This window comes from Oncorhynchus tshawytscha, linkage group LG04, assembly GCF_018296145.1.
Source record: "Oncorhynchus tshawytscha isolate Ot180627B linkage group LG04, Otsh_v2.0, whole genome shotgun sequence".
Lineage (NCBI taxonomy): Eukaryota > Metazoa > Chordata > Actinopteri > Salmoniformes > Salmonidae > Oncorhynchus > Oncorhynchus tshawytscha.
The window spans coordinates 56,145,991-56,173,393 of NC_056432.1; positions in this window are offsets into that span (position 1 = coordinate 56,145,991).

Consider the following 27,403-nt stretch of genomic DNA (forward strand, 5'->3'; position numbering starts at 1 on the left):
TTGTCTTGACTACTTTCTTGTCTCTTTCTCTCTTGCATCAAAGGTTAAAAAAGTTTTAATAGGAGACACGATCGGATCATCATCTAATTGGCCTTCACATAACTCTTATAGATTTTTCACATGGACGGGGTTATTGGAAATTTAATCAAAGTTTACTGGAGGACAACTTATTTTTAACTAAGACAAAATAATTTATAACTGAATTTTTCCAGTATAATATAGGTTCAGCAAATCCCCTTATTGTTTGGGATACCTTTAAATGTACCTTCAGAGGTCATTCAAGTCAATATTCATCCATAATAAAAAGGCAGTTTCTGGCTAGAGAAACAAGACTAACAAGGGAAATCCATGAACTAATAGTACAGGTAGATAATAATAAAAACGACACTACAGAGATACAAAATAAGGTAGAGGAAAGACAAAAAGAACTTGAGGAACTTATTCAAGAATGATCAAATGTATTCTATTACAAATATAAAGCAAACTGGATGGAATATGGAGAGTAATGCACAGGATTCTTCCTGAATCTCTAGTACAGGAACGCTAACAAAAATAATTTGCAGAAACTCGTTACTGAAGGAGTCATCTATGATTCTCCAAATTATATTTTAAAAGAGGAAGCTAATTATTTTAGGCAGATGTTCTCTTTTCTGTCTCATTCTCTCCCACTGAATGAAGATTACGGTAAGGAATTATTTCCAAATAATATAAAAGCGGAAGATTTACAAATGTATAGAAAAAAGATCAGTGCGAATGCCAAATTACGGAAGAATAACTTTTTGAAGCTATTAAGTCCTTTCAGTCTGGATAAACCCCAGGGCTTGAAGCCTTTTTTTATATACTTAAAGCTCCATTGATAGATTGCGAAATGCAAAAATGCATAGCACTCAGAATTAAAATGGTTTTTACCAGGTATTGTTCATCCAGATCTGACAGGTTTTTTACATGGACTATACATTGGAGATAATATACGACAACTACTAGAAATAATAGAACATCATTCAACATCTAAGAAGCCAGGCCTGGTATTTATAGCAGATTTTGAAGGTTTTTGATAAAGTAAGACAGGATTTTATTTATAAATGCCTGGATTTTTTCAATTTCGTTATTTCTCTTATAAAATGGGTAAAATTTATGTATAGCAACCCCAGGTGTTAAATAGTAAATAACGGCTACTTCTCAGAGAGTTTTGAATTGTCAAGAGTAGTTAAACAAGAGTGTCCGCTGTCACCATATCTATTCGTTATGGCCATCGAAATGCTAGCTATTAAAAACAAAGGTGTCCATGTATGCCGATGACTCAAGTTTTATATTAAGTCTGTAAGCTAGAACCCTGCAATGTCTCATTGAAGATCTAGATAACTTTTCTGTACAGTCTGGACTAAACCTAATTATGATAAGTGTACAATATTATGTATTGGATCTTTAAAAAACTTTTACATTACCCTGCAGTTTACCTAGAAGATGAGCTGATGGTGAAGTAGACATACTTGGTATTCATATCACAAAATATATAAATAAGCTCTCCATAATGAATTTCAATAGAAAACTTGTAAAAATAGACAAGATCCTGCAACCATTGAGAGGTAAATACCTGTATATTTAAGGAAAATTGCCCTAATTAACTCCTTAGTCATATCTCAGTTTACTCACTTACTTATGGTGCTGTCTACTCCTGATGATTCATTTTTCAAATAATTTGAGCAACAAATATATTGCTTTATCTGGGACGCTAAACCAGACAAGATAAAATGTGCCTATCTATATAATGAATATGAATTTGGTGGGTTGAGATTATTACATTTAAAAACACTAAACCTCTCTCTAAATGCTTAATTTATTCAAACGTTTTAATTGAACCCTAAGTGGTTCTCAAGTAGATTAATAAGAAAAGCTCCTCTAATTTAAAAATGGCCTTTTTGCCTTTGTGCAGATTGCCATGTCTCATTTTTGATTAATTGAAAATTATACTTTTTTCAAATGATCTCTCTTTTTCAAACAAGCATTGCAGAGCTGGTTGCAATTTCAATTTCATCTCCCTGAAAAGATAGGACAAATATTACAACAAAAATTATGGCTGAACTCAAATGTGCTGGTTGATAGAATACCTGTATTTATGGGAAAGATATTTGAAAATAGTATTTTTTTAGCATGTGTTGTGAGAATCCCGAAGTGGGTGGCCAGCAGAGATACATGTGGGAGGGGTCTCGAATGGTTGAGGGACAGCTATTGGGGAACTGTGGGGGGGATCTTGGAGTGTTCGGGTTCACATTTTTTGGCCTAGTGGGAGATCTATCAATGATCTATCAATGTGCCCTTGAGCAGGGCATTGACCCTGGATGCTTCTGTGTGTTGCTCTGAATGGGATTCTGTTGGATGACTGGTGTGGTGTAGTTGTTGAGCTGGCTTCCCTGCAAGTACATTGGATGTTTCAGATATTCTAAAAAAATAAAATAATAATAATAATAATACCAGAAATGTTCAAAGAAAATAATGTAAGAAATAACAAAAAAACTAAAATGAATACTGCAAAGTTGGCTAGGAGCAAGAAACAGAGTGACTGTGTCTGCAAGGGCAAGTACTATCCACACAAGTTTTGTCTGGGGACGTTCCAGTGGGCGAGTGTGAATCAGTGACCCGAGTGGGTGGGGTTTTAAAATGTTTGACCATTCCATTGGGTCTCCTAAGGAGAGGTCTCCACCCAACAGGGGCACATGGGCCATGCGAAGCGAACTTGCCCATTCTTTTCCCAGAAAACATGGCGCCACCACGTGTTAATCAAAAGGCAAAAGGGGGCCATTTACTTGTGACACACTCAGGCTCCAAACTCTGTTTTGGACGAGACTGACTTTATGACCAAAATGATCCTATTTACAGTTTGTAGTCCATTTTGACACTAGAATGTTTCTGACTCATGTCGATGCCAGAGGCTTTAGGAGCAGTCACTCTTTAAATGAAACGTTTTTGTTCAGATTCTGCTCTGGTCTAACATCACATTTCTTTTGAGTTCTATCGATCATTGGCATGCATGAGAAAGCGTTGTCCAAGGCTTTAAATGCTGTGGCTGGTAAAGGGATCCGGAATAAGTTCTTTAGAAGCCCTGGGCTCAGACACAGAGGGAGGGCACGCTGCTTTAACATTCTGACTGCAACACAATTAAGACAGACCGGTAACAGATACTCCCAGTTTAACCACATTACTCTTAAAAAAAATGTTACACAACGCAGAGACATCCCTGACAGCGAAACATTATCCTCTGAGTTACAATTAATCACCCTCACGTCCTCCTCTTGCATACCATTTACATATCTTAAGAAAGGCGAACGATCTGCCATGGGAGAACCACAGGTTAGTTTAGCATGCCACGCAGCAGGAAAGGACTAGAGCACAGAAAGAGACGCAGCAGATAAAATGAATGAAAATGAATAGGTTGCGTTGTCCCGGACTTCAAAGCCCGTTAAACTTTTGTTCTCGTTGTCGACATGGCACAGTTGTACGGAACTGATTTAACATTTTTTTCTGCTGTTGTTACATCTGTTTTTAGTTGAGTGTGTTGGTGTGTTTTTCCCTCTTCCGTTATATGTGTCTATTGTTCCCCTTCACCTTCTCATTTATAATCCGGTGGGGAGTTTGGAGATAAAGGACTGGGGTGTGGAGACAGAGTGAGCGGTCACATTCTGTGATGCTATCTGCTTCCCACAACGCACTGCAAGTGGATGCCTGACATGTTCTATACATCTTTCCACTGTAGCACTCATTAAACAAACACCATTGATATATAGCTCTCAAGAAAAATGTTTTACTTCTGTGTTCTGGATCTGCTCTTTCCTGATCTCTCGGGCCCTTGAAAACACAGACACATTTTTGTTGTTGTCTTGCAGTAGTTCTTTTTGTTTGATTCTATTTCCCCTTAGCTGATAGTGCTCTAGGTTGATTGCACCGTGGCCTGTTTCTATGAAGAAGCACTAGCACCGTTGGTTATAAATGACATAGATGTGATTATAGAATACATTATTCTTTGTACTACACCTTTTCTCTATGTTATTGTCAAACTGGTTCAAACCAGTGTGCTACTGCTAAGGAATATTTTCACCCAAAGATTGTGTTGATATGAGTGGGAAAAGAGATACGTAAACGTGCCTCTGTGTGTGCACAGAATATACCCACGTATGTTGTACTGCTACTTGAAGCTATGAATCTTAAAGATGAGAGCGTTCTGGTTATGTAATAAAACAAGATTCTTATTTTGCACTTCTTGGTAATGCATGTTTGTGTCTTAGAGGCTCTCGCATGGAGATGTCGATAAGTGATATTATAGCAATCTCTTGTTATGCCAAATAAGAAATGAGTTTCATGTTCACACACTCTTTTCATTTGTCTAAATGGGCAATTATTTGCATGGCTCTGTATTGAGAGGATTTAATTAAAGTTATAATTTCATTTCATGCAATCAATTGATATTCTAATGAAAATGTTGGGAGATGGTCCTAATTTGCCATTTTCAGATTGTTGCCAGAGAGCCCAAGGTTGATTAGTCATATCGGAGAGCAATGAGGGATGATTCCAAAGCTGTTCAGTCAATGTGCCACACAAACACAAAAGGCCAAATTAATTGGGGCCTTATAAAAACTGTTTAGAAAGGTGGATATGATCATACAATATACTCTATCTACACAATTAAATGAGCAGTGAATATAATAGTTTAATTTAGCTATACTGGAGCACTATCGCTAATTCTTACTTAACAGTCGAACAAAGAGCCACAAAAAAGCGGTGTCCTCATTCAGGATGTGAAATCAGGTCTAAAATGTTACAATGAGAATCGAAGACAAAATAACATCCAGAGCTCAGATATCCTATGTTCCATCAATACCTTTCCATACAAATACAGAGGTGAATTCAGTACTTCTACACAAAATGTTTAGAGTAAATCAAGTCACCTGATCCAAAGAATACTTCAAAGCATAAAAACGAACTTGAGTAAGTGGGTGTTTCTTGCCTTGTGCTCCATACGCATCTGTTAAATGACTTGCTGATCTCATTAAATAAAGCTAATGTACTTGTAAAACAGTCAGCGGGGACAGTACATCATTGTAAGCTTTGGAGAGAAGAGGGGGGAGGGAGAGGGGGAGCAGAGAGGAGTGGAATGGGGTGAGGTGGATGCTGGTCAGTGGAGATGTCTAAGGCCCATAAATCTTGGCCTCTTCCTGCCTAGTTATTGTGTATTTCTTTTGGCCAGAGATTGATTGTAGCAGGGAGAAGATGAATTTGCCCATAGACCTTCTTTTTTTCTTTTTTTTCTAACTCCTGATTCTTGGCCAAGGTGATAATGTTCTCGTTTTTTTGGTGTGTCCCAGCTCTCTCCCCTCCACCCCCCACCCTTGTTCTTTTTTTTTACTGAGATCATTTGTTTTGGATTAGAAACAGCATGCTGAAACAGAGGGGGTGGGGGTGGGGGGGGCACACGTAGGGGTCACCGGCAAGGGGCGAGAGCAGGAGGATGGACAGGTGTGTATCCCAGGTGATATGCAAGCACACAGCAGTCCCGCCCCCCCAATCCCCTCTCTTCCTCCTCCCACTCCCACCACCAGTCTTCCGTCTTGCTCTCCATCCCTCATTCCTCTCTCGGAACACCGTTGGCCAGGTTTTATCCTACTGGGGAATGAGAGGGAGACTCGACACAGATGCTTCAACACTATAGATGCAGACGCATCATAATTGTATGCTGTGCTCAGTGCTCTGTGTCTGGCCACTGTACCTCTGTACCAGCGCCAGATCTGCTGCTCTGGAGGCCTTTGTCTGAATACTACTTAACCTGTGACAACGATACATGGCCATACAAACACTCTGGAGGGGTATTCTCTGGCACAGTAACAATGTTTATTTGGTGAATGATATTTTAATAATTTCTGATTCATTGTTCCTTTCAAAATTATTTCTACATTTTTTAACATAATTACAGTATATGTATGAAATAAATTAATTTAGTTATTGAACATGATATGAAAACATAACAAGGCATATTGAATTTAAAAAACAAATTTGCATCAATTGAACATTCCTTCGATGCCTACAAACACACTGAACCACACAAACAGACACATAGACACAAACACTCAGAGCAAAAACTTTGAAAGTCATGCGAGGATCACTTTTTTCCCTTTTTTCCAGCGTTGACCTTTCTGCAACGTTGCCCCGTATTCACTGGTTGTCAGCACATACTTTGTCTCGGGCCATCCGTCTCTGTCATCCGTCAATCCTACCCCGAATCCCATCCGTCCCATTAGCCTGGGATGAGGAGCATCCCAGCCTGCTAGCCTGCGGGATCATTAGAGCCCCGCCGCTCCCTCCGCCCGGTAACCGGCCGGCGCCCAGTGAGAGGAGAGAGAGGAGTCCAGGTGGCCTGTTGTTATTTATAACAAAGGAAACAACACAGCAGAACCGTCTGACATCAGGCCCGTACGGACCGCACCGCCTCGCCAACCTCCAGGACGGGGATGAGGACGAGGGCTGGGGGGGTGTCATCGCTGAAGGACAGCTAAAAGTGGGCCTCCACTCCTATCCCCTCTGCTCCCAACGGTAAGAGACCAGGACTTATTGAACAGATGTTAGATCCAACGCCTGGGAAGATTGATTGTTTTAATTGCTAACACTTTGCTTTTTGTAACAACTGAATACTTAATGTCAGGTTTTAAAGGATGTTACGTTGCCTTCCCTCTTTCCCTCCCTCCCTCCCTCCATCTCTCTCTTTCTTTCTCTCTCTCTGTCTCCCTCATCTCTCTCCCTCTATAGTTTTTCCTCTCTCTCTCTCTCTCTCTCTCTCTTTTCTCTCTCTCTCTCTCTCTCTCTCTCTCTCTCTCTCTCTCTCTCTCTCTCTCTCTCTCTCTCTCTACACACTCACTCCCTCTATCTCTCTTAAAGAGGTAGCTTCTGGGTTTTCGGGCCCACCCTAACATTCTCAGTGTTATTTTCAGATGTTTCTTCTTGATTCTGATTTGTGAGTGTTGAGAGTAGGGGGCCGGCTTATGGACTGCAGTCCATCCTGACATCTGGATTGTCTCTCTACTGTAGGAATTTGTAAATCCAGCCTGTTAGTGCTTGTCTTTGTGAAATTAGTTGGTAATGGTCTAGTCCTGTCAGCTACAAAGTTGATATAAACTGAAAAACAGGACTTAAATGACTCTTTCTGCAGCCAGTGAAATATTCCCCTTGAGAGAGGTTCTCTGTTAAGTGCCCGATGGAAATAAATGTTGGCATATTTTACACCACTCCCCTCTCTTCATCTTCCTTGTGGTATGAATAAACTACAGTGCCTTTGGAAAGTATTCAGACCCCTTGACTTTTTCCAAAATGTATGAAAATGATTTTTTCCCTCATCAGTCTACACACAACAACCCATAATGACAAAGCAAAAACTGTTTTTTGGAAATGTTTGCTAAAAAATAAATTAAATAATGATATATCATTTACATAAGTATTCAGACTCTTTACTCACTACTTTGGTGGAGCACCTTTGGCAGCGATTAAAGCCTGAAGTCTTATTGGGTATGACCCTACAAGCTTGGCACACCTGTTTTGGGGAGTTTCTCCCTTTCTTCTCTGCAAATCCTCTCAAGCTCTGTCAGGTTGAATGGGGAGAGTTGCAGCACAGCTATTTTCAGGTCTCTCCAGAGATGTTTGATCAGGTTCAAGTCCAGGCTCTGGCTGGGCCCCTCAAGGACATTCAGAGACTTGTCCTGAAGCGACTCCTGCGCTGTCTGGCTGTGTGCTTAGAGTTGTTGTCTTGTTGGAAGGTAAACCTCCGCCCTCTCTCAAGCTCTGGAGCAGGTTTTCATCAAGGATATCTCTGTAATTTGCGCCATTCATCTTTGCCTCTATCCCGACTAGTCTCCCAGTCCCTGCCACTGAAAAACATCCCCACAGCATGATGCTGCCACCCCCATGCTTCACAGTAGGGATGGTGCCACATTTGATTGGCATTCAGGTCAAAGAGCTCAATCTTGGTTTCATCAGACCAGATAATCTTGTTTCTCATGGTCTGAGGTGCCTTTTGGCAAACTCCAATGGGCCTTTTACTGAGGAGTGGCTTCCATCTGGCCACTCTACCATAAAGTCCTGATTGGTGGAGTGCTGCAGAGATGGTTGTCCTTCTGGAAGATTCTCCCATCTCCACAAGGGAACTTTAGAGCTCTGTCAGAGAGACCATCAAGTTCTTGGTGACCTCCCTGACCAAGGGCCTTCTCTCCTGATTTCTCAATTTCTCAGCTCCAATAAGAGTCTTAGTGGTTCCAAACTTCTATCATTTAAGAATGATAGAGGCCACTGCGTTCTTGGGGACTTTCAATGCTGCAGAAATGTTTTGGTACCCTTCCCCATATCTGTGCCTCGACACAATCCTGTCTCGGAGCTCTGTGGACAATTCCTTCGACCTCATGGCTTGGTTTTTGCTCTGACATGCACTGTCAACTGTGGGACCTTATATAGGCAGGTTTGTGCCTTTCCAAATCATGTCCAATAAATTGAATTTACCACAGGTGGACTCCAATCAAGTTCTAGACACATCTCAAGGATGATCAGTGGAAACAGGAGGCACCTGGGCTCAATTTCGAGTCTCAGGGCAAAGGGTCTGAATACTTATGTAAGTAATGTATTTCTGTTTTTAATTTTTTATAACTTTGCAAACATTTCTAAAAAAACAATTTTAGCTTTGTCGTGATGGGGTATTGTGTGTAGTTTGCCTAGAATATTTTGGGATGTAATCCATGTTAGAATAAGGCTGTAACGTAACAAAATGTTGAACTAGTCAAGGGGTCTGAATTATTTCTGAAGGCACGATACAGGTTTGCAAATGTATTGAAGGAATTGTCCATAGAGCTCTGAGACAGGATTGTGTCGAGGCACAGATCTGGGGAAGGGTACAAAAAAACTGCAGCATTGAAGGTCCCCAAGAACACAGTGGCCTCCATCATTCTTAAATGGAAGAATTTTGCTGGCCACCCGGCCAGCTCTAGGAAGAGCCTTTGTGGTTCCAAAATGGACCTTGGTCAGGGAGGTGACCAAGAACCCGATGGTCACTCTGACAGAGTTCCAGAGTTCCTCTGTGGACATAGGAAAACCTTCCAGAAGGACAAGCATCTCTGCAGCACTCCATCAATCAGGCCTTTATTTAACGTGTCCTGAGTGGTGCAGCGGTCTAAGGCACTGCATCGCAGTGCTACAGGTGTCACTACAGACCCTTGTCCGATCCCTGGCTGTATCACAACTGGCCTTCATCGGGAGTCCCATAGGGCGGCGCACAATTGGCCCAGAGTCGTCCTGGATAGGGGAGGGTTTGGCCGAGGTAGGCCGTCATTGTAAATAAGAATTCACTCACTCCTGAGTAAAAGGCACATGATAGCCTGCTTGGAGTTTGCCAAAAGGCACCTAAAGACTCTCAGACCATGATAAATAATATTCTCTGGTCTGATGAAACCAAGATTGAACTCTTCGGCCTGAATGCCAAGTGTCACGTCTGGAGAAAACCTGGCACCATCCCTACGGGGAAGCATGGGGGTGGCAGCATCGTGCTGTGGGGATGTTTTTCAGCAGCAGGGACTGGGAGACTAGTCAGGATCGAGGGAAAGATGAACGGAGCAAAGTACAGAAAGATTCTTGATGAAAACTTGCTCCAGAGCGCTCAGGACCTCAGACTAGGGCAAGGGTTCACCGTCCAGCAGGACAATGACCCTAAGCACACAGCCAAGACGGAGCAGAATTGGCTTCGTGACAAGTCTCTGAATGTCCTTGAGTGGCCCAGACAGAGCCCGGACTTGAACCCAATCGAACATCTCCGTAGAGACCTGAAAATAGCTGTGCTGCAACACTCCCTGTTCAACCTGACAGAGCTTGAGAGGATCTGCAGAGAAGAATGGGAGAAACTCCCCAAATACAGATGTGCCAAGCTTGTAGCATCATACCCAAGAAGACTTGAAACTGTAATCACTGTCAAATTAGCTTCAACAAATTAATGAGTAAAGCGTCTGAATACTTATGTTAATGTTTTCTATGTTTAATACATTTGCAAAAAAAAAATTAAAAACTGTTTTGCTTTGTCATTATGGGTATTGTGTGTAGATTGATGAGGGGAAAAAACAATTGAATTAATTTTAGCATACGGCTGTAACGTGACAAGAGAATGTCAAGGGGTCTGAATACTTTCCGAATGCACTGTATATGATATGATATGATATGGTGTTGAGCTTGTTTGATAACCCAGTGTCCCTGTCATTGTGCCCATGTTTAAACTCCATCAAAACTCAGCAGGACAGGATAATATGAGAAAGGTGAGAGTTGGAAGAGGAGTTTCCCAGTGATTTCATTTGAAATAAAGCAACACTACACACAGTGAATGTGTTTGAAGAACCAACGAGGTGTAGATTGATTGATCTCTAAATTTGACAAATGGGGCTACTTGAAAATACAGGCAATGACAGGAAAATAGGAAATCTGCTCCTATTCTCTGTGGCTAGTACTACTGTCTTAGTGACCATATAGAGTGTTTCCTGTAGGCCTGGGGGCTAGGCTGGTAGGGAGGGATGTATGGGGGAGTGGAGATAGCCAGGGTAGGGTAGAAGAGGGGAGGAGAGGAGAGGGTGGGGGTTGTCAAGTCCAGAGGCAGGTGCCTGTGTGCTCCTCCTCACACCCCTCCTCACATCCGTCACTCCGGAGCAAGGGAGCAGACAATTAATCGTGGGGCCGAACGGAGAGGCAGAGTCGGAGAGAGGGAAAGAAGAGAGTGACGATAATAAAGTGGCCCTACCTGGCATTAATCTCCCTCACACTGCAGGCCTGTCAGGTCCAGCCGGCCGGTGACTAATGCCACGCTTTGCATACAGTGGTCACAGACAAGAGCAGCATGCTATGCCATAACATCAGCCGGCGACTCACTCAGCTGATTTTTTGACCAGTGTGGAATCATCTCAGAACACAGAGAAGGACAGGGGAAGAGAGATAGAGAAAGGTAAAGGCTAAAGGAAGAGGGAGAATTCAGCCTGATCAATGGTCAGATTCGGTAACATCTGTTTGTCTTTTCCTTTTCCTAGTACATCAGTCCTCGTGATACTAGTGAACTTTGAGTGACATTGAGAAATTAAACTAAATCCACCTCTCAATGCTCCCTGTGTAGCTGGACTGATGCATGATCTCTCACAGTATTCCTATAATGCAAAATATGTACTAGACTACATACACACCATAAAAATAACATGGTAACTATTTTAAAGAGTGGCTGAAATCAGCGATTCCGCATGTGTTTTTCTGCTGATAATTAAGAAAAGGAGATTTGAGTTTTGAGGGTGTGGTTCGATGTGGGTGTGTCATGTTCGCTTTATCGTACCCTGGCAGTTACTGTTGCTTGTCCCTCTTGAGTCACGATAGCAAGAACATTTCCTCAAAATAGTCAGAATGAATCTAAGATAAATCAAGTAATCTGTAATGAATTTTGACGTTTTTGTTGAGGAGGTCTTAGTCACGCATTATTACATCATGCTAAGGTGTTTGGTGCAGTATTTCTCAAGTAAAAACATGCACAGCTATTCAGTGCATTGAAGACAGTATCAAGTCAGCTGCTGGCCGCGGTGAGGGCTGATTTCTGAGAACATGTCTACAACTTCATCATCAGCAAGCTGTCAAACTATTTTAGATAAATTAGATTTTATTTGACAAGCCACTACATGCTGTTTATCATTGCACTAGCTAAGTTCCAACTCTGTGTTTGTCAATAAGGCTAGCTAGTAGTAGCTAGCAGGCCCATTGAGCAGGTAGGTCACGTTAGCTAAATCAGCTTATCAAATCAAATCAAATTTATTTATACAGCCCTTCTTATATCAGCTGATATCTCAAAGTGTTGCACAGAAACCCAGCCTAAAACCCCAAACAGCAAGCAATGCAGGTGTAGAAGCACGTTTTAAATAATCAAGTCGCTGGCGAGTGTCGACGTCTGTGTTTCAGTGCCGTATTATTTTTAGAACTTTCTCACAATCTATTACGAGAGTGTGTGTCTGTCTAGCAGTGTTTCATTGCAAATCATGTTACAAAACAGGTCACGGCGGGACACAAGATGCTCATGAATGTCGTTTTGAATGTTTGAATATTGACAAGTGGCAGTTGGGATGCGAATGCGCATCGCATTGTCTCAATTTTCATTTTGCCCAAAACAGTGGCAGACTTGAGTGATCATTATCAAACACATCAGCAAGTGGCCACTCCACAAAGGGCTTAGGGTCCAATTGTTCTTTCAACATAACATTGGCGGCGTGTTGTCTTATGTAAACTAGGTCCAAGTCCGAAGCGCTGCGTAATATCTGTCTCACTGTCTGGAGGTTCGCTGCTATGATTGAATAGAGAGCAATCAGCGCAGCTGTTCTCCATGCATGACAATTCTCCCTCGGCGTGGCGTTACAATCCCACGTTAGTGGGCAACCCTCATGTAAAGGCGTGATGACCTCAGTTACAAAAATTTCGCAAAATAGAGTTTTGGAATATACTGACAGATAAGTTGCACTCAGTTGCCCTTTAAGTGATGTTAGGAGTGAATGGAGCGAGTATTGTATTGTATACAATTATATCCTGATATTAGTTAATTAAGCTTTACTTGAAGAACAAAATCAGCCACCATTTTGTTGTGACACATTCTAAATCTCTGTAAGGTTCTGGATATACCATTATTGACTTGAACAACTCAAATGTCCAGTCATGGTCTGCTCAAATATAACAGTGGTATTCCATCCTCCTAGGACGTCTGGTTGCCAGGTAAACTAATGAACAGGTCTGAGAGCTGTGTTAACCAGCTAAGTAATAGCAGAGTACTAACAAGAACAACACCTTGCTCGGAGAGAAGGATGTCCGGTGGTTGTCGGTTTGCTGTTGTAGCAGCTTAGTGTGCGTCTGTCGATATCCCCCCCTGATCAATGATATTTTAGGGCCTTAACTACTCCCATATATCCCAATCTAATTACAGCCCCTCTCCAGGCTGGTGTCAGTCCCCTGATAACAGAGGTATCTTTCCTCTCGTGCTTTTCTTCCTGCGAATGTGTAAATCAGGGAGGCAAGGCAGCGGGACCCCCGTCATGGCTGTACTGATGAGTAGACTAGTCTAAGCCCACAGAATCAGGGGGGAAGCCAGCGTGTCCATCACTCCACTGCTTCTCCAGTCTGTTCATTAGGCCTATCCTCTGAATATTACAGCGAGCCAGACCAGCCCAGGATCATTACGGAACAGCTCTCAAAGAGGTAAACATAGACAGGGGCCTTCCCAGGGACAAACCACTCTGTCAGATGAAAAGAAAGCCATGCGTGCGATAAAGATCTTTGTTATACCATGTATGCCATGCATGGTTTGACTGAAGTTTTTGATGTGTCGCTACGGTGATGATTTTGGTTAACAAAATGTATATTGAAGACGGCATCTATAAGTTCCTTTCACTTCAGAGCCAAACACCCTGTGGTTGGCATGCAATACAACTGAAAATGAGTTTGATAAATCAATATGAAAACAGTATTGAGTAGTAGCATTGAGTACTGAGAAGTCAGTTATATGATGCATTTAAAGTACAGAGCATCCGCCGTATGCTAAGACAAACAGACTGATAGAGCTGCATGGGTTGGGGCTCAACACCCGACCTTAAACAAACACTTCTCCCCCAAGAGATAGCTGAGTGACAAATACCCCACAAAGAGAGAGAGAGTGTCACAAAGGGGATACAACGGCACATATTGTTAATGATTTTGTCGTAGTACTGCGCCACGGTGCAGGACAGCAGCATTACTGATTTGTTGCCAGGTAGCGTGCCAATTAGGAGCACTTGTTATTATTTACATTTTGCACTATATATCATGCTAATCGCACGGTCGATTTGTCATTGGCGGTGTGATTTATGCAGATGGGGATGGGATTCCTGGGGTTGGAGGCAATGGGAGAGGTAGGGGCGAACATAGCTAGGAGAACCTCAACTGTCTGGATACACTTTGCATCTTGTCATCTCCTCAGCTCTGCTACCTTCCTTATTGAGCCCCTCAATGTTAGGATTGACTTGCTAACTCTATTTATTTATTTATTTTACATTTTAGGAGAATCTTATCCAAAGCAACTTACAGTAGTGAGTGCATACATTTTCGTCCTGTATGTACTGCTCCCCCCTGGAAATGAAACCCACAACCCTGGCATTGCAAGCGCCATGCTTACTTTTAGTCACTTTTCCACTCTGTTTATGACAACTGACCATTGAAAACCAATCAGTTGAATACAGTTGAAGTCGGAAGTTTATATACACTTAGGTTGTAGTCATTAAAACTTGTTTTTCAACCACTCCACAAATTTCTTGTTAACAAAGTATGGTATTGGACAGTTTGTTAGGACATCTACTTTGTGCATGACACAAGTAATAATTCCAACAATTGTTTAAAGACAGATTATTTCACTTATTATTAATCATTGAATCACAATTCCAGTGGGTCTGAAGTTTACATACACTAATTTGACTGTGCCTTTAAACAGCTTGGAAAATTCCAGAAAATGGTGTCATGGCTTAGGAAGCTTCTGATAGGCTAATTAACATACTTTGAGTCAATTGGAGGTGTACCTGTGGATGTATTTCAAGGCATCTTTGCTTGACATCATGGGAAAATCAAAAGAAATCAGCCAAGACCTCAGAAAAAAAACTTGTAGACCTCCACAAGTCTGGTTCATCCTTGGGAGCAATTTCCAAATGCCTGAAGGTACCACGTTGATCTGTACAACAAATAGTACGCAAGTATAAACACCATGGGACCATGCAGCCGTCATACCGCTCAGGTCGGAGACACGTTCTGTCTCCTAGAGGCTTGGTGCGAAAAGTGTAAATCAATCCCAGAACAACAGCAAAGGACCTTGTGAAGATGCTGGAGGAAACAGGTACAAAGTATCCATATCCACAGTAAAACCAGTCCTATATCGACATAACCTGAAAGGTCGCTCAGCAAGGAAGAAGCCACTGTTCCAAAACCACCATAAAAAAGCCAGACATTTGCAACTGCACATGGGGACGAAGATTGTACTTTTTGGAGTAATAATTAACTCTGGTCTGATGAAACAAAAATAGAACTGTTTGGCCATAATGACCATTGTTATGTTTGGAGGAAAAAGGGGGGGCTTGCAAGCCCAGGGGTGGAAGCATCATGTTGTGGTGGTGCTTTGCTGCAGGAGGGACTAGTGCACTTCACAAAATAGATGGCATCGTGAAGAAGGATTATGTGGATATATTGAAGCAACATCTCAAGACATCAGTCAGGAAGTTAAAGCTTGGTCGCAAATGGGCCTTCCAAATGGACAATGTCCCCAAGCATACTTCCAAAGTTGTGGCAAAATGGCTTAAGGGCAATAGGGTCAAGCTATTGGAGTGGCCATCACAAAGCCCTGACCTCAATCCATCCTATGGAGAATTTGTGGGCAGAACTGAAAAAGTGTGTGCGAGCAAGGAGGCCTACAAACCTGACTCAGTTACACCAGCTCTGTCAGGAGGAATGGGCCAAAATTCTTGTGGAAGGCTACCCGAAAAGCTTGTGGAAGGCTACCCGAAACGTTTGACCAAAGTTAAATAATTTAAACCCAATGCTACCAAATACTAATTGAGTGTATGCAAACTTCTGACACACTGGGAATGTGATGAAAGAAATTAAAGCTGAAATAAATCATTCTCTCTACTATTATTCTGACATTTCACTTTCTTAAAATAAAGTGGTGATCTTAAACTGACAGGGAAGTTTTACTAGGATTAAATGTCAGAAATTGTGAAAAACTGAGTTTAAAGGTATTTGGCTAAGGTGTAAGTAAACTTCTGACTTCAACTCTATTTCTGAGATATGGGTTTCAAGGGATGTCCACTCTTGCTGATCCTCCCCCGGGTTACATGAGATTGCTTCACTGTTGACATTTTGCATATGCATCTACTATGCTCATATGTGTCAAGTGGCCATTTTGATTATTTTTCCTGCTCCAGGACTATGGAAAATGATCATAGCCTTTGATATTTTCATCCCACTTCAATCCAGCCTCTTTCAATTCCCCCAAAACCTTTCTGATCAATCCAAATCACCCAAGAATCATCAGAGCGAGGGAGAAGGCAGAGCGAGAAAGAGGACGCTGTCGCCTTAGTTTTATGAAGTTTTTTCTCTCTGAGAGTAGATGGTGGGAAAGCAATATCCTCCAGCTCTTTTAATCATGTGACGGTGGACAGACCTATGTGTCTGTGGTGTGGCCCATTGATCAAAGCCAGCGGGGCCATGATGGGAGAGGGACAGGCTGGCATGGACAGAGCCCCAGCCAGCCCTAGCCAGCCTCAGCCAGCCCCTTACAGCCATTCCCCACGGCTTAGCACAGGGCCATTCGTCAAAGTTTTATCTGATTCCAAAGGTATTGGATCTATCAGTCACTATGTATGAAAGGGAGATTGACCCCTCTATGGACATTTTTCTAAATTGGAGTGGGCTGATATGGAGCATCATGGGTGACCGACGCATGTTAATGCTGACCAGGACCTTGTTAAAATCAACAATTAATGTCATTTGGTTGTGAAAACGGGAAGGGAAATGCGACTCTTTTACATTAGAAGTCGTCTGAACTCTAAATGGTTTCCCTCCCCTGGGGTTTAAATTGCCTCCCCTCTGACAAAGCACCTGCCAGGAATTCATCAGCCATCCCATCCATCTGTCCATCAGGGCTCCGCTCCTCTCTGCCATCAACAGGTAATGTCTAGCTGTGGTGGCCGCATGATAATGAAAGATAAGAAAACATCACACACTCTGTCGCCTGCCATTATGTCACAAATGTATTCTACTTAGACAAACATGCATCTCATGCATTGGTTTTCCAACATTGTACAGACTCCCTCTTTTTCTTTCTCAGTTTTGGCTGCCACAAATGGGGAACAACTACTCTGACATTCAGTTAGGGAAACTGTCCTAAAGCAATCACAAAAGGTGTGACATTGATGACTTAAACCAACAGAAGTGTTACAAAGGCTTCTCCAACCACAACCATTTGGGCATGTTCTGACACAAACCGGACCAGATTTACTTTCCTTCTCACAGACAGTGGTGTTTAATTGCCACTTAATTAGCTTTTTTTTTTAAACCCAGAACACATTAGGCCACTTGGGACAGGTCTCTCATTAGAGCAGAGTTCACTTACTTCCTGCCATATTCTAATACCACACTGTTAATAATACACACATAAAACCAGTTAAAGAAGAAACAACAGGCTTGATAAAAGGTCCTATATGATATCAATGTATCTGGAAAAACAATTTTATCGTCACAACAACCATACTGTGGACTGAAGTGATATTTGACTACTGGAGCTATGTTTAAGTATATATATATATATATATATATATATATATATATAAAATATATACAGTATATACAATGCTCAAAAAAATAAAGGGAACACTTAAACAACACAATGTAACTCCAAGTCAATCACACTTCTGTGAAATCAAACTGTCCACTTAGGAAGCAACACTGATTGACAATACATTTCACATGCTGTTGTGCAAATGGAATAGACAACAGGTGGACATATTAGGCAATTAGCAAGACAACCCCAATAAAGGAGTGGTTCTTCAGGTGGTGACCACAGACCACGTCTCAGTTCCTATGCTTCCTGGCTGATGTTTTGGTCACTTTTGAATGCTGGTGGTGCTTTCATTCTAGTGTTAGCATGAGACGGAGTCTACAACCCACACAAGTGGCTCAGGTAGTGCAGCTCATCCAGGATGGAACATCAATGCGAGCTGTGGCAAGAAGGTTTGCTGTGTCTGTCAGCGTAGTGTCCAGAGCATGGAGGTGCTACCAGGAGACAGGCCAGTACATCAGGAGACGTGGAGGAGGCCGTAGGAGGGCAACAACCCAGCAGCAGGACCGTTACCTCCGCCTTTGTGCAAGGAGGAGCAGGAGGAGCACTGCCAGAGCCCTGCAAAACAAAATGACCTCCAGCAGGCCACAAATGTGCATGTGTCTGCTCAGACGGTCAGAAACAGACTCCATGAGGGTGGTATGAGGGCCCGACGTCCACAGGTGGGGGTCTTGCTTACAGCACAACACCATTCAGGACGTTTGGCATTTGCCAGAGAACCCCAAGATTGGCAAATTCGCCACTGGCGCCCTGTGCTCTTCACAGATGAAAGCAGGTTCACACTGAGCACATGTGACAGACGTGACAGAGTCTGGAGACGCCGCGGAGAACGTTCTGCTGCCTGCAACATCCTCCAGCATGACCGGTTTGGCGGTGGGTCAGTCATGGTGTGGGGTGGCATTTCTTTGGGGGGCCGCACAGCCCTCCATGTGCTCGCCAGAGGTAGCCTGACTGCCATTAGGTACCGAGATGAGATCCTCAGACCCCTTGTGTGACCATATGCTGGTGCGGTTGGCCCTGGGTTCCTCCTAATGCAAGACAATGCTAGACCTCATGTGGCTGGAGTGTGTCAGCAGTTCCTGCAAGAGGAAGGCATTGATGTTATGGACTGGCCCGCCCGTTCCCCAGACCTGAATCCAATTGAGCACATCTGGGACATCATGTATCGCTCCATCCACCAACGCCACGTTGCACCACAGACTGTCCAGGAGTTGGCGGATGCTTTAGTCCAGGTCTGGGAGCAGATCCCTCAGGAGACCATTTGCCACCTCATCAGGAGCATGCCAGGTGTTGTAGGGAGGTCAATACAGGCACGTGTAGGCCACACACACTACTGAGACTCATTTTGACTTGTTTTAAGGACATTACATCAAAGTTGGATCAGCCTGTAGTGTGGTTTTCCACTTTAATTTTGAGTGTGACTCCAAATCCAGACCTCCATGGGTTGATAAATTAGATTTCCATTGATAATTTGTGTGTATTTTTGTTGTCAGCACATTCAACTATGTAAAGAAAAAAGTATTTAATAAGAACATTTCATTAATTCAGATCTAGGATGTGTTATTTTAGTGTTCCCTTTATTTTTTTGAGCAGTGTATGTTTTATCAAGGACTGTGTGAGCACTCGTCCAGAGATTCATACAGTAACTGTACATTTACATCCTCTCCAATTCCCAGCACCTCACTAATCAGGGATTAGCAGTGATGTGTGTCTGCTGGAGTTTGAGGAGCTCCAGTCTGAGTTAACTGGATTGTGGTCTGAGATGACGAGACGTTGTGTTTGTGATTAGTACTGATGCTCTGTGGCCCCAGTGAACCCCTCCTGTAAGAGTTCAAGGCCAGTGAGCAAACCTCTCTCTCTCAGCGTCTTCCTGGCAACGTCAATTTGCCCCCGAGTTTCTACAGTACAGCAGATACACACACACACACACACACACACAAAACGCACACAGACCGAACACACACACACACAACTCAAACATACACACACACACTTTCTAGAGGGTCTATTTTATCAATACATCTTGCATTCACTCTCATCTAAGCACCAAGACAAGTAGGTTCCTGTAACGGTTCCTGTAAAGTTTTTCTTCATGTTATCACTCACACATCCCAGATAGGAGAAGTAAAGCTTTTAATTTTGTTTGGTCTAATAGCGCCTGTGAATGTGCTTCCAAAGCGGCTCCATACAGATATCGGAAGTGTGTCATAAGAATGAATGAACCGCTCTCACATTGGAACTGCCAACCTGTCAGGCGGTGGGCAGAATGCATGACTGACACGCTTTGATTGGTCGATTTAATATATAGAGAGAGGGGGAGACGAGAGGAGCAGGCTCCTCACAGAGCTCTGTTAGAGCAGAGATATGGAGCGCTGTAAGTCTATTTGTAGGAGACATGGAGCGTTAACTCTCTAGGTATACCCCTTGTTAGAGGGGTTTGGAAAATAGAAGTTAAGATATACTTTGTTATCATTTCATCCTGGCTGTGTTAAACAAATCAACAGAGATAGTAGTACTTTGAGAGCCTTCCTTCAACATTCTCCATGCTATTCTGCTGTGCCGAGGTGTTACTCTAAGCCATAGGTAGAGAGTTCAGCAAACTCACTTTAGTTAAACCAAGTAATCCCAAAGGTCACAATAGTGAAGAAAAAAAACATGTTTGTTCTTTACAGGCTCTAGAGAAGTTAAAGTTGTACTTATCAAGGTGTCTAGTATGATTCAGAGAAGTTTCATATGATTTCTCAAAATGGACATAAGACCACCAGCATATTCCTCCAAGGTGTACATTTACAGACCAATTTGGCACCAGAAGTCTGCATTCAACAGCTTTAGAAATGACTATGTTGATGAAGTTCAGACCCCCTTTTGCCTCCAGAACAGCCTGGATTCTTCGTGGTGTGGACACGTTGCTCAATTGGTATCAAGGGTGCCAGCAAAACATACCCCACCCCATTACACCACCGCCACCAGCCTGTACCGCCAACACGAGCAGCATGGGGCCATGGACTCATGCTGCTTACGCCAAATCCTGACAACATGAACTGGGATTCGTTGGACCAGGCAATGTTTTTCTACTCCTCAATTGTCCATTGTTAGTGATCTTGTGCCCACTGGAGCTGCTTCTTCTTGTTTTTAGCTGATAGGAGTGGAACCCTGTGTGGTCGTCTGCTGCAATAGCCCATCCGTGACAAGGACTGACGAGTTGTGCGTTCCGAGATGCCGTTCTGCACATCATAGTTGTGCTACTCGTTTATTTGCCTGTTTGTGGCCCACCTGTTAGCTTGCACGAATCTTGCCATACTCCTTTGACCTCTCATCAACGAGCTGTTTTCGCCCACAGGACTGCCGCTGACTGGATGTTATTTTGTTTGTCGCAGCATTCTCTGTAAACCCTAGACATTGTCGTGCGTGAAAATCCCAGCCGTTTATGAGGTCCTGGAACCGATGATCATACCGCCCTCAAAGTCGCTTAGGTCACTAGTTTTGCCCATTCTAACGTTCAATCGAACAGTTACTGATTGCCTCGGTGTGCGATTTCCTGCTTCATATAGCAAGCGGCGACCACGTGACTCACTGTCTGTAGGAGCTAAACATTTTCGTGAACTGGGTGGTGTATCTAATAAACTGGCCACTGAGTGTAAATTGAATCATAGAATTATTTTATGTTTTCAGTAGATTGAAGTTGAGTTGGGTTATGGATGTACTTGCTCACGATGATTTTACAGGTGATTTTACCATTATCCATTAGCCTTTACAAATGTTTACATCAGTGATTCTGTCTGTAAAATGTCATATTTTGCTATTTCAAGGGGAATTTGCTTTGCATTGACCCGTAAACTGAATTAGTGTAATAACTTAACAAATATTTAATGTCAATAGGTTTGTTTACTGTCTCTTGCACAAGGGTAGACCTGGTTTATTTTAGCTTTGCTGAAAAGTCACAAGGGTAGACATGGTACATCAGATTATTGGACATGGCCGTGGGGCAAAACCTGTTTTGTATGGGTATTTGGGTTGAAATGCAGGTGTGTATTAGTATTGGGACTCAAAGGTCTAGACCTCATTTCTAGGAGTACTGGAGCTGAGTTGCAGGGGTAGGGGTAGACCACAAGCATTTCGCTACACTCGCATTAACATCTGCTAACCATGTGTATGTGACAAATAAAATTTGATTTGATTTGATTTGATTTGATTTGATTTGACCTGGATTACAGTTTATGAATATTCTGGCTTCAGCACATATTTAGACCTGGTTTAGTTGCCAAACTGGGTTCAAACACAGGTGCATACTTTTTTAGGTATGTCAATTGCAGCTGATTTGTATGATTATTGGAGCTGAAATGCAGAAGCACACCTATTTTTATGACAATTGAGGTTGACATGTAGTAACATGTAATCAATATTGGGTTAGACATGCAGGGGTACACCTGGTCTGTAAGAGTATTTTGGCTGAAGTACAAGTGAACTGTACACCTAGTTTGTGTACTAGGGTAGACCTGTTTTATGAGTATGCCCATGGATTCATCTGGTTTATATGAGTAATGGGGTGTAGGGGATACGCAAGGCTCATACAGGTAATGGGTGTTTTTATTTTATATTATTCAATCTTTATTTAACCAGGCAAGTCAGTTAAGAACAAATTCTTATTTACAATGACGGCCTATCCCGGCCAAACCCTAACACTGACAGTGCTGGGCCAATTGTGTGCCGCCCTATGGGACTCCCAATCACAGTCGGTTGTGATACAGCCTGAAATCGAACCAGAGTCTGTAGTGATTCCTTCTAGCATAGAGATGCAGTGCTTTAGACCGCTGTGTCACTCGAGATCCCCGAGTTGCCCAGGTGTAGATGGGTGTATATTGCCAATTCAAATCCTTTCTGGCAGTGGTAGGAAAAAAGTGAATGGGGCAGGGGCACGTGTTAAACCACTGTACTATGAGTTGATATATTAAATGATTAGTGTATACAGGTCCGTGGGCACATGACTAAGGTATGGAAATAACAGGGTTGGAATGTGCAGCGAATAGCTGGATATAGGTTACTGTTAGTGACTTGGGGAATACAAGCCTAAGGAAAGTGGGTAACAGGCCTGAGATAGGCAAGTAACAGGGATGAGGAGTTTGGCAAAGGAACTGGGGTTTATGAGTAACAAATAGGGCGTTTAGGGCTAGGATATGGGTGTATCGGTACTTGGTTGTATCAATATTAGGGAATTAGCATGTGGATGTTAAGGTTAGGGCAGTGGTGGAAAAAGTACCACATTGTCATGCTTGAGTAAAAGTAAAGATACCTTAATAGTAACTCAAGTAACTCAAGTAAAAGTGAGTCAATTCCTGACATTTAATCCTAATAAAAATTCCCTGTCGTAGGTCAGTTAGGATCACCACTTTATTTTAAGAATGTGAAATGTCAGAATTATAGCTGAGAGAATGATTTATTTCATATTTTATTTCTTTCATCACATTCCCAGTGGCTCAGACGTTTACATACACTCAATTAGTATTTGGTAGCATTTCCTTTCAAATGTTTAACTTAGGTCAAATGTTTCGGGTTGCCTTCCACAATCAATTTTGTAGGCCGCCTTGCTCGCACACACTTTTTCAGTTCTGCCCACAAATTCTCTATGGAATTGAGGACAGGGCTTTGTGATGGCCTCTCCAATACCTTGACTTTGTTGTTCTTAAGCCATTTTGCCACAACTTTGGAAGTATGCCTGGGGTCATTGTCCATTTGGAAGACCCATTTGCAACCAAGCTTTAACTTACTGACTGATGTCTTGAGACGTTGCTTCAATATAGGCACATAATTTAAGTGTATGTAAACCTCTGACTTCAACTGTACTTACAGTTGAAGTCGGAAGTTTACATACACTTGGGTTGGAGTCATTAAAACTAGTTTTTCAACCACTCCACAAATTTCTTGTTAACAACCTACAGTTTTGGACAGTCGGTTAAGACATCTACTTTGTGCGTGACACAAGTATTTTTTCAACAATAGTTTACAAACAGATTATTTCACGTATAATTCACTGTATCACAATTCCAGTGGGTCAGAAGTGTACATACACTAAGTTGACTGTGCCTTTAAACAGCTTGAAGAATTCCAGAAAATTACGTCATGGCTTAAGAAGCTTCGGATAGGCTAATTGACATCATTTGAGTCAATTGGAGGTGTACTTGTGGATGTATTTCAACGCCTACCTTCAAACTCAGTGCCTCTTTGCTTGACATCATGGGAAAATCAAAAGCTTGGTCGCAAATGGGTCTTCCAAATGGACAATGACCCCAAGCATACTTCCAAAGTTGTGGCAAAATGCCTTAAGGACAACAAAGTCAAGGTATTGGAGTGGCCATCACAAAGCTCTGACCTCAATCCCATAGAAAGTTTGTGGGCAGAACTGAAAAAGCATGTGCGAGCAAGGAGGCCTTACAAACCTGACTCAGTTACACCAGCTCTGTCAGGAGGAATGGGCCAAAAGTCGCCCAACTTATTGTGGGAAGCTTGTGGAAGGCAACCCGAAACATTTGACCCAAGTTAAACAATTTAAAGTCAATTTTACCAAATACTAATTGAGTGTATGTAAACTTCTGACAAACTGGGAATTTGATGAAAGAAATAAAAGCTGAAATCAATCATACTCTCTACTATTATTCTAACATTTCACATTCTTAAAATAAAGTGGTGATCCTAACTGACCTAAAACAGGGAATTTTCAACTGTAAGTATCAAAAGTAAATGTAGTTGCTAAAATATACCTAATTATCAAAAGTAAAACTAAAAGTCTAAATCATTTCAAATTCCTTATATAAAGCAAACAAGAAGGAACCATTTTCATGTTTTTTAAATTGACGGATAACCAGGGGCATGCTCCAACACTCAGACATCATTTACAAATTAAGCATGTGTAGGGATGACCAGGGATGTTTTCTTGATAAGTGTGCAAATTAGACCATTTTCCTGTCCTGTTAAGCATTCAAAATGTAACAAGTACTTTTGGGTGTCAGGGAAAATGTATGGACTAAAAAGTACATTATTTTCTTCCGGCATGTAGTGAAGTAAAAGTAAAAGTAGTCAAAAATATAAATAGTAAAGTACAGATACCCCCAAAAACGACTTAAGTAGTACTTTAAAGTATTTTCACTTAAGTATTTTTCTCCACTGAGTTAGGGATGTGGTTGTAACAGGGCTGTGGTTTGTGGGTAATTGGGTTTAAGTTTGTGAGTGGGCGGAGGTATATAGATATTGGGGCTGAGGAATAGGGGTACATTTGCATAGGTGGAATGTCTGGGGGAAAATGTGGGAACAAATGGGTTAAGTTTAGTTAGAATAGAATAGGTCCAGACTTTAGTTCAAGGCCCATTTATTTGTCTCTTGCTTTCTAATATGTCTCTTATGTGACTCTGTTTTGCTCCTGATGAATAACTACAGGACTACCAGATGACAGACAAAAGCATATTTCACTATGTTTGCACATGTAATTTCATGTTCCTAAAAGGCAACATTATTGTTTTTCCCTCTCCAATTTAGAGGGAGATCAATATTCAGCTTTGTTTACTAGAGTGACAGGCCCTGGATATTGCATTTTTATGTTTCCTTTGAAAGAGGGCATTAAAACACAATATATCTGAGTCTTTTTATGGGCTGACAGTTGGGTACGGCGATAGTGTAAATGGTCTAAAACTGTTGAAAAATGACGACTGCTCTTATTCATATGTAATCACGGTGCACCAATATCAATCATACCTCCATCTCACTTTTTTGATTCACAATTATGAAGACGCACCTCCGGAGTCTCATTTTTAAAACACTGTGCATTGTGTCTTCTGCGTGTGGGTGGGGCAGTTAGTTTAAGATTATACAGCTATACAGAACCGTCTGTGTGTGTGTGTCAAAGTCCTTGAAGTTGGATGTTCTCACCCTGTCGATATTTACGTACCGACTTTCCGTGTTATGGCCCAACTTTTTGTTCAGGTCAGTGAAAGGTAAATCCCATCTGCCTCAACTGCTTCGTTTCTAGAGTTAACTTAGATGGTTCCACCCATCCCAGTCATATTGTGGATCACACCATAGGAGAGACATTTACTGTCCTTTCAGTCACTCTCTGGTGTGTCTGTAGAGAGGGCCCTCCAGGTCTTTCCCTCCTTGTCAGTTAGCATCAGTTTAGACTGTGGGTAGACAGAGGGAGAGTTAGCTCGGAGAATGGTCCTGATAAATGCTCCAGATGATTCCCTTTGTGAGTGATTGAGCACTAACCCTGTTTAGCTTCTTTAATATACTTGTATTAGCATGAATAAATAACGAGAGTGTCCAGCGGTTCTGAATATTTGATTGTGTCTCCCTAATAGGCCTGCGTCTCCTGTCGCATGATGCCATTGGGACTCTGTTGGTGTCATAACCGTGGCCGGCGGCCATCGATCTTTATCGCTGGGCCATAAATCAATTACAACCTTCCCGATGAGACTTAGAAAGCTCATCCCAACTGTGCCAGGTCCTTTGTGCTGATAAACCAGGTCTCCATCAAAAACAAAACAGGCTGTTATTAAAGTTTGGCATCTTTACTTCAGTCAGTGACTATTGGTTTCAAAAGTGGACATGGCAGGGAAGGAGCCGCACCTCTTTCCTTCACTCTGCAGAAGCACTTCACTGTGTCCACTGTGCACATGTCCTTAAATCATTCATGTCACGAGCCCCAAGCCAGAGCAGGCAGGAAGGATACAGGTAGCTGGATGGGACCTTGTGGGCATTTGGGGTGGAGGAGCGGAGGAAGCACAGCCCCTTGAGAGCACCACAAACAGATTGACAAATTCAACCCAAGGCAGGACTTCAGATTAGATAATAACTCACGCATGGTGCGTGGTCGTCACAGCTGACTGTCGCTGCTCTGTGCTGTGCTCCGCCGTTATTGTGGAGGCCCGGGGCATCCAGCAGCAGTGAAGGGCACCCACACACACAGTTGTGCTCAGTGCAATAGCAAACCAGACTGGCGTGTGGATATCTTGTGTACCATGCCGTCCATGAAAGGGAGTCAACTACACCCTTTAGAACAGAAATATTTAAAAGAGGCATTGTGTTGGACAGTTCCAACCTTCCTTCAGAGGATCAACTTTTTAATTTCCCTCTTCCATGTTCCAGCACCACTCCTTCTTTCCCCTCTCCATCCTTCCATCCCTCCCTCCTCTCCTGACAAATGCCTTGTCCACACCTCCCACACTGATGGCATTAACCCGTTTAACCTTTGCCCCCCTGACAGAGCTGACAAGCCAAACCAGTGCAGGACCAGACCACAACACTGTTCATTCCCCCAGCATCCTGGAGAGGACGCCTCTCCCAGATTAATTGTGGAGTGTAGTAGCATGTATTAATGTTGTTTTGTTTTTAAAAGACAGGCATTGGAGTCCTTCCTAAAAGGTGAGGCCCACACACATTCGGTTTCCATAAGATCCCATTAGTGTCTGCAGAAGAGAGGGGGGATATTTTTCTTTTTGTTTTGCAGGAGCAGTACCAGAGATAGACAACTATAAAGGCAAGACAATAAACATTGCAAGACAGACCATGATAACATCCATAACAGCGTGCCCATCACCTCTGCATTTTGGTGCTGCAGCCAACCTACTGTACATTACACGCATACACACTGTTACATGCTCATACACACTGTAAATACATGGGGTAAATGTTTGCCAAATCCTCTAAGATCTTGTCCATGGTCATGGGGATAGACTGGGATTAGTTGGTAATGACCATTAGAAATGTTGTGTTGTGTTGCATTTTGACGCAATGCTGTTGTTGTGTTGTGTTGAATTTTGGTTTAATGTTGTGTTGTGTTGTGTTGTGTTGTGTTGTGTTGAATTTTGGTTTAAATTTGTGTTGTGTTGTATTTTGGTGTAATGTTTTGTTGTTTTGTTGTATTTTGGTGTAACATTTTATTGTTGTTTTGTATTTTGGTGTAATATTTTGTTGTAATGTTGTCTTGTA